The sequence below is a fragment of the Gymnogyps californianus genome, chromosome 5, assembly GCF_018139145.2.
Source record: "Gymnogyps californianus isolate 813 chromosome 5, ASM1813914v2, whole genome shotgun sequence".
Taxonomy (NCBI): domain Eukaryota; kingdom Metazoa; phylum Chordata; class Aves; order Accipitriformes; family Cathartidae; genus Gymnogyps; species Gymnogyps californianus.
This window is the reverse complement of record NC_059475.1, coordinates 43,369,448-43,387,680: the sequence shown is the minus strand read 5'-3', so window position 1 is coordinate 43,387,680 and position 18,233 is coordinate 43,369,448. Positions and strand designations below refer to the sequence as shown.

Genomic DNA, 18,233 nt, shown 5'->3' with positions numbered 1-18,233 from the left:
AGAAGTGGTAAAACTAAGCATAATACTAAGCTCTGAACTTTAGTTTTATTCATTAAAAACCTGTCACGAAGCCTGTTATAATCCATTGTTTTGTCAACCACTTCACATTTGCACCCTGTTTTTCTTGCAAAAACTATCAAAAGAACTCGTGGAAAAGTATTGCAGAAAAACATTTGATCTATTTTAGTTTCATTTAATGAAATTCAGCATCTAGAGAACAAGTAGGAGAAACAGCATCAATGTGCCCAGACAATTCTCCAAAGGCCTTTAGCAATTGCTGTGTAAGAGGATCATTAGCTTCCTGCCTATGAAATTACCAAAATTGGTCTCTTCATATTGACATGGGTGCAAGTTATGCTACTTGAAGGAAATATTAAGTTTTAAGCAGAAAAAGTATACATACTTTGCTGATAATACAAACTTGTCCAATTTTTCTACATTGGGAGTGAATGCATACACAGTATAGAAAATCTTAAACAGCATATGGAGAGTATTTTTTAATACTCCAAGGCTAAGGCATTTATGCACATGGGAAATCATATTAGTCGTCAAATGATGACAGCTGTAATATTAACATCATTAACAAGGGGCCAGAATATTGTTTTACTATCCATGCGTCATACTAGAAATGCTTTTTAACATCAGAGACTCAATATTTATCAAGAGCATTTGATTTAATAATATCCAGTATAACAGTACTCCACAGTTTCCATTAGTTTGATTGAATGTTATATCTGTCTAAGCAAACCAAGCATTAGGCGCTTCAGTGAAAGTCACTTGTAATAGAGAAAAATATAATGCATGAATATTTCATTAGTAGATGAATACCCATCATAACTTTACTTGAAATGCTTGGAAGTACCTACTGAATGTTTGCCAGTTATTTCATAAAACAGAGATGGTTGTAATGCTGCTGTTGAAACAGGAAAAAAATCTATTAGATCATTTAACGTACTAAAACAATTATGGTATAATTATAAGGAACATAATTATACGTTCTTGATGTCTTTAATTGTGCAAGCCTCACTAATTAACATTAGAAATTCAATCAAAACAAATTATGGTTTAAAATTTAAGGATGAACTTAAAGAGAAAGATCACATTTCCCAAGTCAGACAATTATACCTTTGAATTCCACCTGATAGTAGGCAAACTCTTCATATGCATGTTTGCAGTTTCTCTCTTTCCATCTCTTAAATTTTATTCAGTATATTTAGAGATATATATAGATATACACTCAAGTGACTTACCTGTATTTAAAGTTATAATGTCAGTTTTGCCTGAGCCAAAAAACAATAGAGATTCTTGTGGCCTTGGGATTAAGCTTTAGAGGAAGAGATTCATACTGTGCCCACTGTATTTGGATGTTTTCTACATGGCCCTGCACTGTGCATAAACTTACGATAAGATTCGGGTTTCCAGCTCTGTCCTTGCTTTGTATTTTGTTTCCCTCCGTTGCTTCTCACCTCTCAGGACCATGGATTATTTATAGAGCAAACGAAACAGTTTGGGGAGGAAATGTTCCATTCTTTTGTAAAGGTTAGACATGTCATGTCATGAAGCCAATCAAAGAAGAGCTGGTCAAACACTTTCCTGTACATAGTATTCTTTCTGAAAACATCTTTTTTGCAGAACTGGAATTAGCCTAATTACTTCAATCCTGTTGTCATTTTCAGTTTTCCACTGAAAAGGATTTCTCTGAGGCTCAAGCTAGTTCCAGTCAAAACATATAGGGTTGTTTTTTTTTTTGCAAACAAAGATTGTGTTTCATATTAAATATGCATCTATGCATCTATTTAAGTTACCGTTGTGCTTTGCAGGAAGTACGGATCTTTTGCTTGTAGCCCCGGCGTCCCTATGCGAAGGGGACTCCCAACCGTTAGGTCACATTTCACAAGATACTCAGAGAAGCACAGCTCTGTGAGTAGACCACCCAGTTGAAGTGGACAGGAGCATTTGAAAATCTCAGAAAAATATAGGGTAATATTTAATCCAAAAGAAACAAACATCAGTTTTGGAGTATTACTGTTGGGTATTTTCATAAACAAAAACAAATTTCAAAGTATCAGAATTTCTTATGGAGTGGAAATTCCCCATTTTTGGCTAGCTCCTTTCCTAGACCTAGTCTGATAAGGTTTTGCATTTGTTGTTTTCATCTCATAGACTCAACAGAATACTTACAGAAAATCATACTGTGGAGATTAAAAAGAGGTTCAGTTATTGACATTGCATTAGAGAGATGAATGTAAGAAACCTCACCAAAAGAAGAAAGGAAGCTTCTCTTTAAAACATGTAGCATTCAAATATTATTCAAAACCTTTGTGTTACGTTTTCTTTCTACTGGGACTGGACCCTAACAAAAATACTTTAACATTCCTCTCTCTGGCACTGAAAAATTTCAGAATGGTGTCATCATTCATAAGGACAGCAAAATGGAAACCTGTGAGAACTTGGTTTCTCTCTTTTAAAAACAAAGCAACATATAGAGAGTAAGCACTGCACATACTCCACTTTCTATATTTTTGCTTTCTGCTCATTTTCTCCAATTAACCAAAGCAGAACTGCTGTCAAATGAAGATTTTGGCCATCTCTCACTGCTCTTTTCTTTTAAGCGGGTACACACATTCAAAGGTCTGACCACGTATCTTTCTGAGCACTGAGGGCACCAGCCAGTTCCCTAAACACAGGAGCCCATCAGATAGTCCAGGCATCCCAGGGCAGGCAGATGGGACTGTAGGAGTTGCCTGCACCTTCTAGTATGACCAGACCCTCAGCACCTCCTCTAGGACTGCATGACTCTTCAGTCAACTGACCCTCACCATCTCTCTCCAGGTCTGCCAAGCTCTAGCCAAAGGTAGCACCACTTTGGTTGGCTCAACTCCATGTTTCTGGCTGGCTTAGCACTTTGGAGTGCAAACTGCAAAACAATGAAAGACATAAAAAATACCAGAAGAGCTAACATGATTATAGCTTAAGTTATTTTAGGTTCATCTTCAAAATAATCTTGGTATTAGGACTATGAGCTTCCAAGTCTCCATCGATCATTAAAAAAAAGATCTTTCTTTAGACCCAACTACATTCCTAGAAACACTGGGCTTTACCAGAGCACATCAACCACAGCAGTGATCAGTGCTAGTGAAAACATGTATATTTTTCACACAATAATTGCACCAGAGTATTTGAATTGTAAAGAAAATTCAGACAACTCCTTGTATAATTTTATTAACCAACACCTCCTCAGTGAATAAAGAGTCTCTCATGCTATCAGAGGTTGAATGGATACAAGAGGTATGCTGGAGAATGACAGAAAATTGACTGACTACCACAGAAACAAACTTGTCAAGTCCCCCTCATACAAGATTGCTTTCTGTGTCAGGTGCTGGTCTGTTGTTCCATGGAACCAAAGGTGATCGGATGTCTTGATCCTCCATGTAAGCTCTTGAAACATAGCAGTGTCATGCCTTTGGTGTTATGTGATAAAAATATCCCTGGTGTGGTAGGGCTGCCTGGTCTGGTTTCACCCCTTCAATACACCATGTTTTCTGGTGCAGCTGGAGTACAGAGAAACATTTGTTCCTGTATAGTTCTTCCCTGATAATTTCTACACTACACTTCCTTCTGTAGGCTTAAGTTTTTTAAACAATTTTATACATATTTTATTTTTATATGGTCAGCTGTGCAATAAAGTAGGTTTCTGTTATTTGTTTTAGGTTGTAAATGTATTAATGAAAAATGTCAAAAGAAGAAAGTTTGGGTTCTTTTTTTTTTCTCCTTTAGTGAGGCTTATAACAACATATTTTCTAAAGCCTAGCATCTTCTTTCCTCCTTTAAAGAACCACCAAAATGGCTCTGTGGCCCTGGCATGCATTTTGCTGGTGTTTGGAATGGTAGCACACAGAGACAAATAAATAAATAAATAGTAATAAAAAAGAAAAAAAAATGCTACATCCATTTCACTTTGAAACAAATGATTACAGAGCAGCTGATTACAATTGGAGAGAAGATGTAGAAAGGCAAAATGCTAGTAGTAGCAATTGGAGTGAATTAACTGGGATGCTCAGGCATGCTCTCAAGAAATGGATTGACTCGCAGAAGGAGTTTTAGTGGTGTGAAAACTTGCATTGTGTTTCTTCAGCACACAGAAAAGCAATCTACCTGATTTTCCCAAAAGTAGCAAAGCAATCAGATGTTTTAGCAGTCTACTGCCTGCTAAGAGAAATGGGGAACCATAGAAAGCACAGAAACAGGAGGAAAAAACACAGAAAATCTTCGATGTAAACCAGTACATTATCATGAAATATACTTATTTCTCACAAATTTTGTCTTAAAAATGAATTTTCCAAAACACTTTTGGAAGAAAATGTAGCCCTAATTGTTAATTAGTTTACTTGACAAAGAAAGGGAAAAGTAGTAGAAAAGCCATTTTGGACGCTGCAGGGGACTCAGATTGAGTTTCTTTTAGAGTGGCTTTTTTTCCCCTCAACTTTATCCAAATATTTCAGCCATTTAAAAGCCGTTACTAAACAGAAACTCAAACTTCATCTCAGGAAATTCCAACACATGCACTAGTAATTTCAAAATTTTTTTTCTCTTTTACCCACAACCTGTTGCTGTATTATTTGCAGTTGCTTCCACACTTTCCCTTAACATCTTCAGTCCGTAGGTCACCAAGTTAAGTATGCCTAGTCTTGACCAGGTCTAGCGGTCTTTGACTGCACAACAATCAATGGAGGGATTCCTGTGGGGATGTGTGGGAGATTTCCAAACCCACTGGTCTGAAAGAGCCCAACTTAATTTTCAGCCTTGAAGACATTAAGCTAAATTTAATTTTTTTTCAGAGTTATTATTAATGAGCCGAGTGTGACCTGGGGTGCGTGTGCATTGCACATTTGTTCAATGTTTTAAATCTGTAATTAAAGATGTTGAGCAGAGAGAATATGACTCTAGAAGGTGAATAACCTGGCCTTAAGACCTAATACGCTGAGCACATGTTCATTTTTTCTTCACTCATGCAAATCTAGCTGTACCTTTGTCTTAGATGCAAGGCTTTCAACGTCTTGTCAAAGTACTGCATCACAGCAGAAGTAATCTTCTTTAACATATTTTATCCAATGATGAGGGGGAAAAAAAAAGTAGATTCCCTCCAGAATAAGCTTATTGCATTCACAGATTAAGTCTTATTTGCTGAGTATCTTTTCATCAATACTATCCATTCACAAAAATTAGCAATGTGACAAATAACAAGAGCATAATTTGCCATACTGGGACAGAGACAAAACAGAGTACTTACCCTGTAATTGTCATTCAGATCAGACAACAAAAGGGGAGACACACTAAACTAATCAAGACACCATGGCATCCTGACCTTATGACCAAGATTACCAACTTGGAAAATCGGTTGTTAAATATTCACAGCTGTTAATTCTCACAGTTCGAGTGACAGATAATACCATATTGAAATGAGGGCAAAGTCAATACTGGTTGTGCTTAAATAAATGGCATGGAGACCTCCCAGGGTAGATGTAATATTTTCATATGTATTCACTTATGAACTGTAACTGATGGTGCATTGTAAGACTTTGCAAAGGTGGACTAGTAATAGAAGGAGGAAACAGCAGCTGTCCCCAAAGCTTGCTTTCCCAAGAGACAACCAGGAGAACAGAAGGAATAGTAGGGAGGCTGCTTGAGAGGAATTTTGCTCTCAAAGAGGTGGTAAGGAGTGAGCTACAGGTAATATGAGATACAGTATCTGTCATCCTTCAAGGAGTGCTCAAAGAGGCTGGGCTTTAGCATCAGTAGGAAAGTACCAGCCTCCACCAAGGGTAAGTCCCCATCCTCAGTGGTTAAAACTGGCAGCTGCACTTAGTGTTGTGCACCTACATCAGTGCAGGAAGTCTGACATCATTCGTCACCCTGCGGTGTAACAGGCTGTGATTCATGCCTCTCTAGAGTCACTTTACTGCCATGGGGTATGGTACCCTGGCCTTCAAGTGAGAATAACAGCATGAAATCTGCAGGCAATGTACTCCTAATCAAATCAGTGTTTTCTTCAATTCTTCCTCTGAAAACCAAGATTTCTGCTACATTTGGATGTTCAGGGTTTGTTTTCATGGTTCCTTAAACAAAAACAGGTTTCAAAAAAATCGCAGCTAAGTAATTTCTGACTTGCCCACCTGGAGGACATCCCAGTTCCCATCAGTAATGCAGTCCTTACCTATTTTATTAATCAAAACAAAAGATGCTAAAACATCAGCATTCCATTTGCCTTGCTAACAAAAAAACCTAGCACCCAATTTGCCTCACCCTTTTTGGCTCTTGTTTCTTGCATTCGGTCCTTCCATCCTCACTACACCTTCTGCAGTTTTCCTGTATCTTCTGCAGTTTTCCTTTTGCCTTGCGTGTAATCAGTCTAATGCCCTCTCTGAAATAGGGCTTTCTGTTCACAGAAACATGGGTGTACAACAGCCTGGAGAAACCTCAGTGGGCCTCTTGACTCCACAGCTAGTTCCAAACCTCCAGATTCTTACTTGAAGGGAGTGTTGAAGGCTGCTGGATGATTTTTTTTTTTTTTTTGACATGGTACAAAGCAGTGTCTTCCCTATGCCCATTGGCTCCTGTTCACCTTGTTGCTACACAGAGGTTAATATTGTTTGCTTTTTTATTTTGATGAACAGCAAGTTTGCAAACATTTGGGAGAGGTTGGAAGGAAATAATAAGATTAGTGGCATTCATCTGGGGCTGGATCCTAGGAAATGCTGACTTTCTCCGTTCACTTTGACTCCTGAAAGCTGACAGTATTCAGCACATCACATGAGTAAGCCATAAACTGTTATATTCCTCCAAGTCTTTTGATATAAATGTAGTACCTACTTACTCCAGGAATGTAAAGCTGCTTCTGTGAGTGCTTTAAAGATTTAGCAAATTAATTCCTTATAAGGTATAGCCACAGTACAATGACAAAAATAATATTAATGAGAAACTTGATTTTTTTTAAATTGCAATTATCTATCTGGTAATCCAAATAAGTAATCAGTAAATTTTGTCAAAATAGTTCAGACTTGTAATACCAAAAATCTCACCTGAAGAAATTGCAGAACAAAAATTATTAGATGTTCTGTAAATGCTTTAGAAGAACAAGTATATTTGAAAGATTGTTGGCAAACAGTATATGACCAAAAATAGAAGGAAAACAAATATGTTAAATAACTTGTATTGAATTCTGCAGCAAATTCAAATTTGGTTTGGCATGACAATGTTTGAAGTGCTAGCTTGAATTTTCTATTTATACCATTAAACTTTATGCAACTGGAGCCAATACTGGCCCAGTGTTTAGGGGCATTTTGGTATGGGGTTTTGAGTATCTTTCATCTTTCACATAGGCAAGACCTTTTTGAGCTAAAATCCAAAGAAAAACCAATCTCATTTCATCAGTGCCAGGAAACATGAAGTTCATGAACAGCATTAAGTTCAGCTGGTGCAGGATCTAAGGTCTGTCACCAGCTCCAATGGAGCTGACAAGTCTGATGAATAGAGCTGTAAGTGATCAGTCTTATTTATTCCTTATCACTATTGCAAGCAAAAAAAGACCAAATGAAAAGAGAAATTCTAAATAAAAATGAGCAGATGGTACTTCAGGCCTTGTGTCTGGCATTAGTGTTATTTTTAGCCAAAAGGAGAATACACGATAGTTTGCTATTAGATAAAAATGTTTTCAGTTCCTAGACAAAAAGGTCTCACTCTTTGTAGAAAGACAGGTAATCCCCTGAAATGTAGCATATTCCAGTAGTTTTCCCTTTTTTTCCTGTATGTACTTCACATGTCAAATCTTCTTTGCTTAAATGAAAATGGGACAAGCCCTACATTAGAAGCAGCAGCTTTAACAGTCAGTGTCCACGTCATTGTTCACAACTGACCTCCTTCTAAAAAGGAACATCATTTCACAAAATAGTTTCCAAGGAGCTGGGTCTCAAACCTGCATTTTCCATAGAGTGGCTTTTAAACCTTCCCAAATACTGCCTCACTAATGCCATTTGTCTGAACACAGACAAATGTATATCTTTCTTTATTTTTCTGACTTTCCTCCTTGATATTTAAAACTCCTCACAACTCTGAAAAAAATCTCTCTTCTCATTATGACTCACTTGTGCAGATCAACCTTGGCCCCAGAGAGGAACAAAATCTCAAGCAAATGCTTGAGCCTCTCTGCACCAGGGACATTGCAGAAAGGTGAGCACCGAGTTTTGTTCTCTGCTGTTCTGCAGACATAAATCTTTTCTCCTACAATAAAATTCTGCTGATAGATGTCAAGGTCCATCTTCTAACACAATAAAACATAAATATTTTCCTGACAGCAGAAGGTAAAAATTGGCCCTTCAGTAATAGCTTACAGTAATATTCCTGTTTTGCACAGCATAACTATTTTGTGGGTCATTCAGGGCATAGTTAGTTGTTTGTGGTAGTGTTAGCCTGTTTTAATAAAAAAAAAAACACCTCTCAGTTGCTAGTTAGTGTGCAAGATCTTAGCTAGGATGTTCTGAGAGATCTATGCATCAGTGCTTTGCAAAGGCAAAGGAGAAGGATTGGCTTAAACCCTTTTTGAAGGTGGTTTAAGCTGATCCATTCTACTGTACATCACAACACCTATGTATTCAATTACCATTCCCCAACAAATGAGGCAATAACCAGCAACATAACTGAACATGCTAACGTAATTGTCTGAATATGCCCCGTGAATCCCAATGTACTGGTTCAATCTGCTGATGGCAGTGTCCTGATAAGAATTACATTTATTCATTCATTATATCTCGAGCTGCTAGTAAAGCAATTAAAATTCCATTAGAGTCCACAGAACAAGTAGATTTAAAAAAAATTTCATTGTAATGATTAGAAATTTAACAGAGAATAAGTATTGTTGATTCCAGAAGTCTTTTTTTCCCCCTCAGAGAACAAGCCTTAAGGTATTGGAGGTCACATTTTAGAACTAAAATACAGAGATAATGAGACTTGTCTCTTCTGTACAGCGCTTTAAAATCTCCTGATGAAAAGTGCTATATAAGACCTCGATATTATTATGATTAATGCTCCTAATCACCATCTTGTCAGTACTTTTTCCCCTTCTGACCTTGTAGTTTCCATGTAGTAAAAGGCACTTACCTCACTGCTTGATCAAGCTCTTAAGACAGCTCAGGCAGCAGGTTTATGCCTCCTTTCCAGGAGGTGGATTCAAGAATCTACCTAGGTGGCTTAATAAAGGGAATGGGATGCTCTGAGAAAAATAAAAAAATAAAATAAAAAAAAAATCATTGATTCTTATTTATCCGAGAAAGTTTTTCATCTCCCCAACTCTCAGGCTTTTTTCTCCTTGGGTCACTGTCCCTTTAGGTAGGACATCCGTGATTTGAGTGGGGATGCATTAAGGTTAGTGTTTTAGCAATGGGGAGACCTCTCGTTCAGCAGCACTCATTCCACTGCAGCAATTTTAGGCTTGTGGGCAAAGACTGTGGATATCTCTCTGCTGGATTTTGGCCGGTTGGCACAAGCAGGTGAGATGCAGCCCTGTCAGATACAGGATTTGGAAAGCACTGTAGAACAGAAGTCAGACTTTAATGAGTTGTGTAAACTACACTTTGATGCTTTTCTGTTCGTATCGGTGGTAGTGTTTCTCGCAGGCTACGAAACAGCAGCCTGGCAGGCAGCAAGTGACTTTTACAGGAGCTGCATCCTTATGCGAGTCCTCAACTCTGCTCCCCCAGCCGAAAGCAAAATGCAAACTCACTGAATAAAACCCTCATCTCTGTGAAGTTAATGACAAAACCTCCTCTAGTAGTAGATAGAAGATGTCATCTATCCTCTGGCTATGCAAACAAGTATTCTGGAAAGCTTCATTAACAGGTAGAACATTGTCCAGGTTTTTAAAAAATGCACACATTTCAAAAGATGCACTGAAAAAATTAAGAGTCCAGAGCAATGTAAGTGATTTTAATAGATGTCTTTGAAAGCTTAACCACTACACACACTTTCCCCAAGAGACAAAGTCCCATTTACCCATTTAGAGCTCATTCAGTATAAATCCATTTATAGTGAGCTTCACTCATATACTTTTCTGTAAAAGTAAACAAGGATTATTTTTTTTTAAACTGAAGATGTTTGAATGCGAGATAAGAGTGGATATAAAGCTTCTACTTATTTACTGACATACCTATAATTGATCTGTTCCTAAATGAGAACATAAAAATATTCTTTCAAGTAAAGTGTGACAAATTTCCTTCCTACTCAATACTATTTCAGAGCGGACACTGTGGTAGAATATTAAACTCACTGATTTTTAGCAACTTTTAAAGATTTTATTTTATATTCAATTTCACCAAACATGGTGATGATTGACAAGCTGCTTCGATTTGCAGCTTATATAAATAGATATGACTTCATATCATATTCTACTGACATGTAACAATATTAATATAGCTCTACACCAGTGTAGAATCCAGTCTTACAGGAAACTAAGAAATGGATATCCTGAAACAAAAAGATAAAGTAGAGACTGCTCTATAATTGCACATTAACCAAATATTATTTTAAGAACTTGCTTCATTTCTGTTGCAATGTTTGTTTCTGTGTTTCTAGGTACCGTTTCTCCTTACAAAACAGAACAGATCAGAATGTATTAAGAAAACACTTAATGACATTGTAAATAGAATAGTTGAGCAAGGCCAATTTGATAAAAGCAAGTACGGTTCATTTTTTTAACTTTCTGTTAGCTCATGCCTCGCTACTACAAGTAGCATATATTTGCATTCTAGGTAATGTGACTGACTCATGAATGTCAGTTCCCTAAGTTCAGGTAGGAAGAAATTTATTACATATTTAAAATGAGCAGAGATCAGCATTTCCAGGCTAGAATGTGGCACTGTTCTAGCAGGCTCCCCACCCGCGGTACCAATGCACAGCTTGTGGTGTTGTATCCAAAACTGAGGCAAAACAGTAAAAATAAACATTTAGAAACATGGCAGCAAGGGAAGGAAAAACAGATCGTCAGCAGAGAATGAAAAATCTTTTTTGTGTTGTAGTCAAAACTTTCCTTCTGAAAACCTAAAATTAATTTCCTAAGTTAATGGAAGTACATGGTGTTTTTGGCATTAACAAACACATGACCTATATTTTTCACAAAACTGTAGCCAACTACAAGGATTTAAAATAAATACAAATACCTCTGGAAAAACTTACTGAAATAAAATAGATCAAATTGCATTTTAAAGAGGAAAATCCCCTAGATTTAACTGAGACCTAAACCAGGACAGATATTGTTGGAATATCTGTATAGGTATTTATGTTTCTTGTTACTAAAATTCAAGACAAATTGCTGGAAGTACATACATTAAAGTGTTTAATGAAGTCTAAAATAATTCTGGTTACACATATTTATAGCTGTTTTGACCAGCAGGTAAGGTACTTAAAAGTACTTAAATGCAGTACCCAAGGAGCATGTTATTTGTGCCTCAATTTTTCTGTTTTTGTGACAATTTTCCAAAGTCAAGGTTCCTGCAATAACCAGAAACTCTAAATATTACAAGGGATTAGTAGGAAATCCACTTTGATCTTTTTCCTCTGAAATTGCCTGCATACAAGCTGGATTCAAACAGGTTATATATGAAACTGCAGAACAAACCCAGTTGTTTTTGTCTTCCCTTGCAGATAAGGGAAGCTGGTGGTTAGGCTCTCAGTGGGGATGGTGCTACCTAATGTCTGTGCAGCCACCCCTAACGCTGTTAGCAGTTTAAGCAGGGTTAATGCGGGTATTACTGGAATAGATGTGGGGAAACAGGAGAAATGAGTTTGGTGTTACAAGTTATGTTTCTGAAAGAGAAATATCCAAACAGAGGAACAAAAAGCTCTCTAACTAGCAGTAGTTACTTAACTATTGCTCAGGAAAGAGGCAAGGAGTTTATGGAAAATGATAAATGAATAAATATATTGTCATTCTTCAAAATGCCTCCTTCACAGTAAATATTTAAACATATGTATAGGACTTTGTAGAATAACTGTCAGTAGTGCCATCAGAGCTTGGCCTTTGGAAAACTTCAGCATCCGACATATTTCATAAGCCCAAAATTCACATTAAAATGTTTCCCTTTTCTTGGCAGTCACAGGCAGGTGACCAACCCTTTTCCATGCCAGATCAGCCTTTCTCCACACAAACTCAGATGTTTCTTCCAAATAACCTTGGCTTATATTATTTTTACATTTCTTTATGCATTTTTCTCATTGCTTTGCTGAATTAGTTGTGTTTATTTTTACCTCGCTCTGCCAGCTGCACAGATACCACTAGCTGTGAGACAAAAACCTTCACAGCTGGAAACAACCTAAAATAGGCACTGGGATGATGCCACAGATACACAGCATCAATTAGCAGCGGGAGCAGCTGTTGCAGCAAGCAAAGACCTTCCTGTGTTTGGTTTGCTCCCTTGTCATTTAGCATCAGATGACACCACTCCTCATCAGGAGGCAGGCAGTCATTGCACACGTGCTGCACGACAGTCGTTCCAGCACAGAGGGCCAGAATAAGTCTTCGGAGCCACTTACATGCAGCATAAGCTCTATTTTTGAGGCCGGTAAGTAGTGCACAGGGACTTTTTGCTGGCCCTAATGCATGTAAGCATCTTCCCTTATGGGGAGCAAAGCACAGTGAGTGCTTAGTCACTGAGTAACTGCCCTATTTTTAGGTGGCCCAGATTTATGGGAGTTCTCTGTCATCTCAGTGACAGTGTCCCAAGGACAGTGCCTGCCACAGAGGCTTCAAAACTGCTGCTGATGCTACACAGCTCTAAGGGAGTGTTATCTGCACACGCTCATCTTTCAAACTCTAGTGATGATGGTAGCTCAGTCTTCTGCTACTTGTCCGTACTTTCAGGGGGAGACAGAGAGAGGGCAAGGGGATGAGAAAGAGGGATAAAGAGGGAGAGGGAGAAAGATAAAATAAGGGAGCAAGGTAGAGGGAGAGAAAGGAGAGAGAAAAGAGACATAAAAGAGAAAAGGACTCATTAAACTCAGGTTGTAAATTATGGGCCAGATAATAAGCCTGTTTCAATAAATTAGTGTTGTTAAACCAAATAGAATTAGCCTCCCTGTACTGCATGTGTATGCAGGTTCATATCCTAAGGACATTGTTCCATCAGGAATCCGAGATACCGTCACGCATCAATCTATAATAATCCTGCTGCAGATCACGAACAGAATTACTTGAAATATCTTAACTTCACTGGCAAGTCTTTCTAAATGAGAAAACACATAGGAGTACTGTGTACAAGGCATTTGGAGGGAACCATGAAATGAAATGCAATGAAATAAGCTTGTCTAAGACAAGCTGCAGCTTGGAAACATGTAGAGATTTCAGTGGCATCTAGGAAGAATGCTTTATAGGTGGGATTTTGGTGGACAGGTGAATGAGGCACATCACATTAATTCTGTCAAGCTCTTCTGCTTCCCATTTCTCAATATATGCAAAATTAAGCATAAAAATTAATACAAGATTCCAGTAGGTCATTAAGAAGTACAAACAGAACATAGTAAAAATAAGGAAATATTCAGCCATATTTTTGTGTATACTTTGAAACAGCATCATCACCAAATACAACACTGTTGTGACATAAGTTCTTTATCTTTGAATTGTTGCATTTAATTCTAAACACAGTCACTTGTACTGAATTTAGCCTCAAATTAATTGAGGTTTAATAGTTTTAAATGATTCTTTACGGGAAATCAGCAAAGACGACACAAGTCCCTCAGAGTCAAATCACTAGGGAAATACAAAGTGAGGCATTTAATCTCAGATCACTATGAGACAGTTCCCCAAAAGAACCAGTCATCTTGATATTACTCTCTCAAATAACAAGATTTTTTCCCTATATGATCTTGTTGCCCTTAGAAAATATTTCTGCGAGCGCCAGTAAATGCCCATGCCAGACCAGGAGAAGTACATTTTCCATTCCTAAGTGTTTCGTTCCTCCTGTGTTTTAAAGCCCCAGTGAAAACATTAATTACCTCATCATAACTGTTTCACAGACCGTAATTTGGGTAATTTCAAAAATGGTCAAAGAGAAGACAGAACAAAGCCTAAAATGGCAGCATTTCTCCTCTTAACTTCTTAAGAGCAGTCCACGAAACTCAGTCATAATTTGCATCTGTTCTCAATGCTTAAACCTTCAAGATATCTGTAAAAAAAGTGTCCTAGGTACTCAGAGCTGTGCTACTTCTTGCACCTAAGGGTACCATGTCTTTGCTGAACTACCTGCATACTGATTTTCCTGCCTAAGACTGCCTGAGATGCTTGAGTCTCTTCCCCTGCAGAGCCCAGGGTGTTGGGTCCGCTCGGTCCCCCACTGCCTCCCTCACCGATGGTGGTGGCAATGCCTTTGTCCCCCCGTTCCTGGGCATCGCTCCCAGCACTGGGCTGCTCAATGAGCAGCAGGCGTCCTCCTCTCGTTTTAGAGAAAGAGAATGATGTGACCTCCTCAGATCAGGATGGGGCTTCAGTGGGGCAGCCTGTCCAGCTAATGCAAGTGGGCATGTATGTCAAACGCAAAGCTTCAGTGCGTGTGCAGTTCAACTAATCCTGATAGGGCTCCTTGCCTCTAGCATCTTTGCTGGCTTGAATTATAGTCTTTGAATACAATATCGTATGCAGCTTCTGAGGTGCATACTGATTTTAATACAAATTTACCGCTACACTTTGTGTTAGAACTAGTGTTGGTGATGCCTACATAAGTATTTCTATTTTAATTCTAGTATGTAAGGACATTTCCTCCACTGTTTTAATTGTCACATTTCAACTGAGCTAGAGCGCTGGATTATTAAATGAAAGATGTTTCACTCACTGCAAGTTATTGGTACAAATCCAGCTGGTTTCAGTACTACGATAAAAAAAAGAGACTACCTGGTAAAAGCTGTTGTATACCTTGTGAAGAGGAAGGTAACGTGCAAGCATCCACATCACAAAACCTCTCCACAGCTGGAATCAGACTGCAGCCCTGTGACAGTCTCCGGTGAAAATCAAATGACTGAAGAGCATCAGAGAGCAAATCAATCTTTTATCCACCACAGGTGATCATGTTTGGGCTATGAAGAACACATGTGAGTACAGCAGGGCAGGACCACCACTACCACCTCTGTCTGCACTGCGCATGATCTGTGAATGAACTTAAGGCCTCTGTTCCCTGGGCTGTCAGTGCATGGCCTTTCACAAACACTAAATTCACATAAAAGTGCTGTAAAGTTTTATTAGGGAAAAAAACCACCCTTTAAACAGTTGGCTCAGTTCACCGCTGAAGGGAACCTTTCTGCTTGAACAGTCAAAAGTACTTGAGCCAAGACAAAAGTACATTGGGAGAGTTTAGCAGAAACTGGCACCGAGCTAAACAGTAATTTCCACATGCCAAGTATCACTAGCTCCTCGCTTTGATTATAAATCAGGTGTGCCCATGTATTTTCCAAACTAAAAACAACGGTCACTGAGTTATGCCTGAGTTCATGCTTCACTCTCACACAGTCCAAACTAAGCCAAGACATTATATAGCACCATATATTAAGTGAAACTGCTCTCAAGAGCTTAGCAAATTAAACTAAACAATGTTACATTGCTCCAAATGCTCTCAGCATGGTTCTTTTCTTTTTTTCCAGAGAAATAACATGGGATTTTGACTATTATAGCTGGAGACAAAATGAAAAAGCCAGCACTTACTCTTTTCTGTTCTGCATCTTCTGTTACCACAGAACAGATAGTGCAGCAGTAAAATCCTGTAAAAAACATTTCCAAAGACACATAAGTGCCTTTGGAGCCTTGGCCCATTGGGCTTTTATGGCTAATTTCACAAGTGTATTCAGTGCGTAAGCATATACTAAGGCAGATAGATAGATAAGGGTATTGAAGAGCCCAAGAGTCTAATTCTAACTTATTTCTACTGAAAATCCCTGTGTGTTCCAGGCAAGTAGTACCAAAATAAGGTGAATTGCCCATGCACCTTTGACAAATGAAAATAAAGCACTTACATGTACTTTCATGCACTATGTATCTTTAAAAAAAGTTGCCTCCGTGAATTAGATTCAAGAGAAGGCAGGTATCTTAATACCACTTTAGGCACCCAAATCAAAAATTCAGATCCTCAAAACTTCCTCGAGTTTCCACAAGAGAAATCTCCTAGGAGACAAAGTTTCTGCACGAGGAATGAGCAAAGTGCTTCAGTCCTGAAAGCACATGGCGATTGGGTGTCTATCCCTCACCTAAACCCACTGATGTTCCCAGACAAGGCTTTCTACCACCTGCCTTATCTTCAAAAGCTGATGTGTCAGCTTTACCCTGAGGATGTCTAACCTCAGACAAATCACAGCCAGGAGAAGCCATCTGTTCCCTCATTCCAGCCCTTCTCATCCCAGTCATTAGTAGTATTAGTAGTAACAGAAGCGTTTCCTTGGGATGCAGGATCAAATCCCCTTTAAACTTCTTTTCTCCATGTAAGCATCTTAACCATCAAACTGCATCAAGCTGTCCTATTCTGTAGAAGCACATCAGAGGCAAGCCTCACCTTTCATATGCAATTACAGGTTTACAGGGTTACAGAGAAGAGACTCACACTCCTTCTATCCAAGCTGACTTTGGAGAGGTGAAAGAGAGACAATTCAGTAAATGGCAAGGCGTGATACTCACCTGACAGTATGAGATACGTAGTCATGTTCCTAATACTCCTTGGTATTTCTTCCCATGGGTAGTTTTAGTAGCTCTCCACAGCACTCCCTACTTTCTCCGGCCACTTAGAGAACGTGGGATCATAGATGTGAATTCACTGTGTGGCAAGACACCTGGAAGTTGGATACTACTTTGCAAGGCCTCCTTTATCAACCTAAGCCCAACTGTTTATGGAGCTAACACTCTAGTTTTTGAGCACCTAATAGCCATTTACTTAATTTTCAGTTAACTCAATTAATCTTGTTTGTCGCTTTCAATAAATAGGACCCACATGTCCACATACCTTTAGAGACTGAGGCCTCAGCTGATTTTGAAGCTGTGGTTTAGGGTCCTATGTCATTAACAAACCTTAGGAAATTTTATCAAATATGACGTTCCTCAATATTTGCAAAAGACTAAAATAGCTGGAGATAAAAAAACCTAGTCCTCATTAAAATATTGTAAGATCTCACTCTGCTCCTACACCAAAAACTGTAAAATAGATTATGTAATGTAAGAACAAACTATAATTGGATGAAGTGAGACTAAAAAATTGCAGGTTTATGTTCCCCCTAATATTAATTCTCTGCCAAAGCACTTCATTAAATCTCAGTTACAGGTCAGAGTTGCACCGTGAAATAGTAGGATATGTTAAATAATTATGTACTAAGCGTGGGTCTATATTGCCTCACTTCACTTTGTGAAAAAGGTAAATGTGATTTTGTGAGGCAAAAATTCCATATCCACCAGACGTTTATAGATCAGGAGAAGGAAATACATTTGGTTACAGGATCCCCTGGTGTTCTTCCTCCATAAAGTATTTTCTCAGGTTACCTATGAAATCAGTGAAGCAATGGCACAGCTGTTACTAAAACATGCAGCTAAAAATTTTAAAAAGAAGAAAATGTACACCTTGTTTCTTCACAGCCTAGATGAAAAAACATTTGATAATTCTTTTGTGTTTTCAGTAATTTAACTGGGAAAAAAGTCAGCTGAGCAGTGTAAGGTAATAAGGAAGCAGGGAATATCTGAGTCTGTAAGGCCAAGTGCGATGATACTTAATTCTTCCCTAATGCATGGGAAGAGTTAGTGCCGAGGAAGGGCAGTCGTACCGTTCAATAGACTCCTTCAGTTTGTAGGTCTAAGATATTGGGCCTGAATCTGTGCTTTTTATAAAACAAAGCATCCCAGATCAGTGGCATTTTTGGTTTCCACTCTGGCCAGTTTGAGTTGGCTTTGAGTTCCTCCTGCCTTTGCTATGACAGGGCGTGTTCTTCCACAGCAGCTAGAGCAAGAACTGATTTTTTTTTTTAAGTGAAAGGTTTTTTTTTCATTAAACAGTTTTAAAGTTCAAACTACACTATCACCTAGAATTTATAAAAATGTTTTCTCTGATTTAATTTAATAAAATAAAATTGGTTGCATTATTTAGAGGTGGTTTTATTCAGCCTTTCTGCTATTGAACACTTAGACTGGATAATTGGCTACCTTATACATGCATAGTCGTAAATGAAGCTTA

At 38.3% G+C, this 18,233-nt stretch overlaps 1 long non-coding RNA gene across 1 annotated transcript in view; it reads right to left on the bottom strand.

The window, feature by feature from the left end:
* LOC127017220 (uncharacterized) overlaps window positions 1–16,814 on the bottom strand; it is a 50,203-nt gene extending 33,389 nt beyond the window's left edge. The window contains exon 1 of the long non-coding RNA XR_007766551.1: window positions 16,697–16,814. This is a non-coding gene — a long non-coding RNA (uncharacterized LOC127017220). The remainder of the gene's footprint in view (window positions 1–16,696) is intronic.
* Window positions 16,815–18,233: the final 1,419 nt, after the last annotated feature.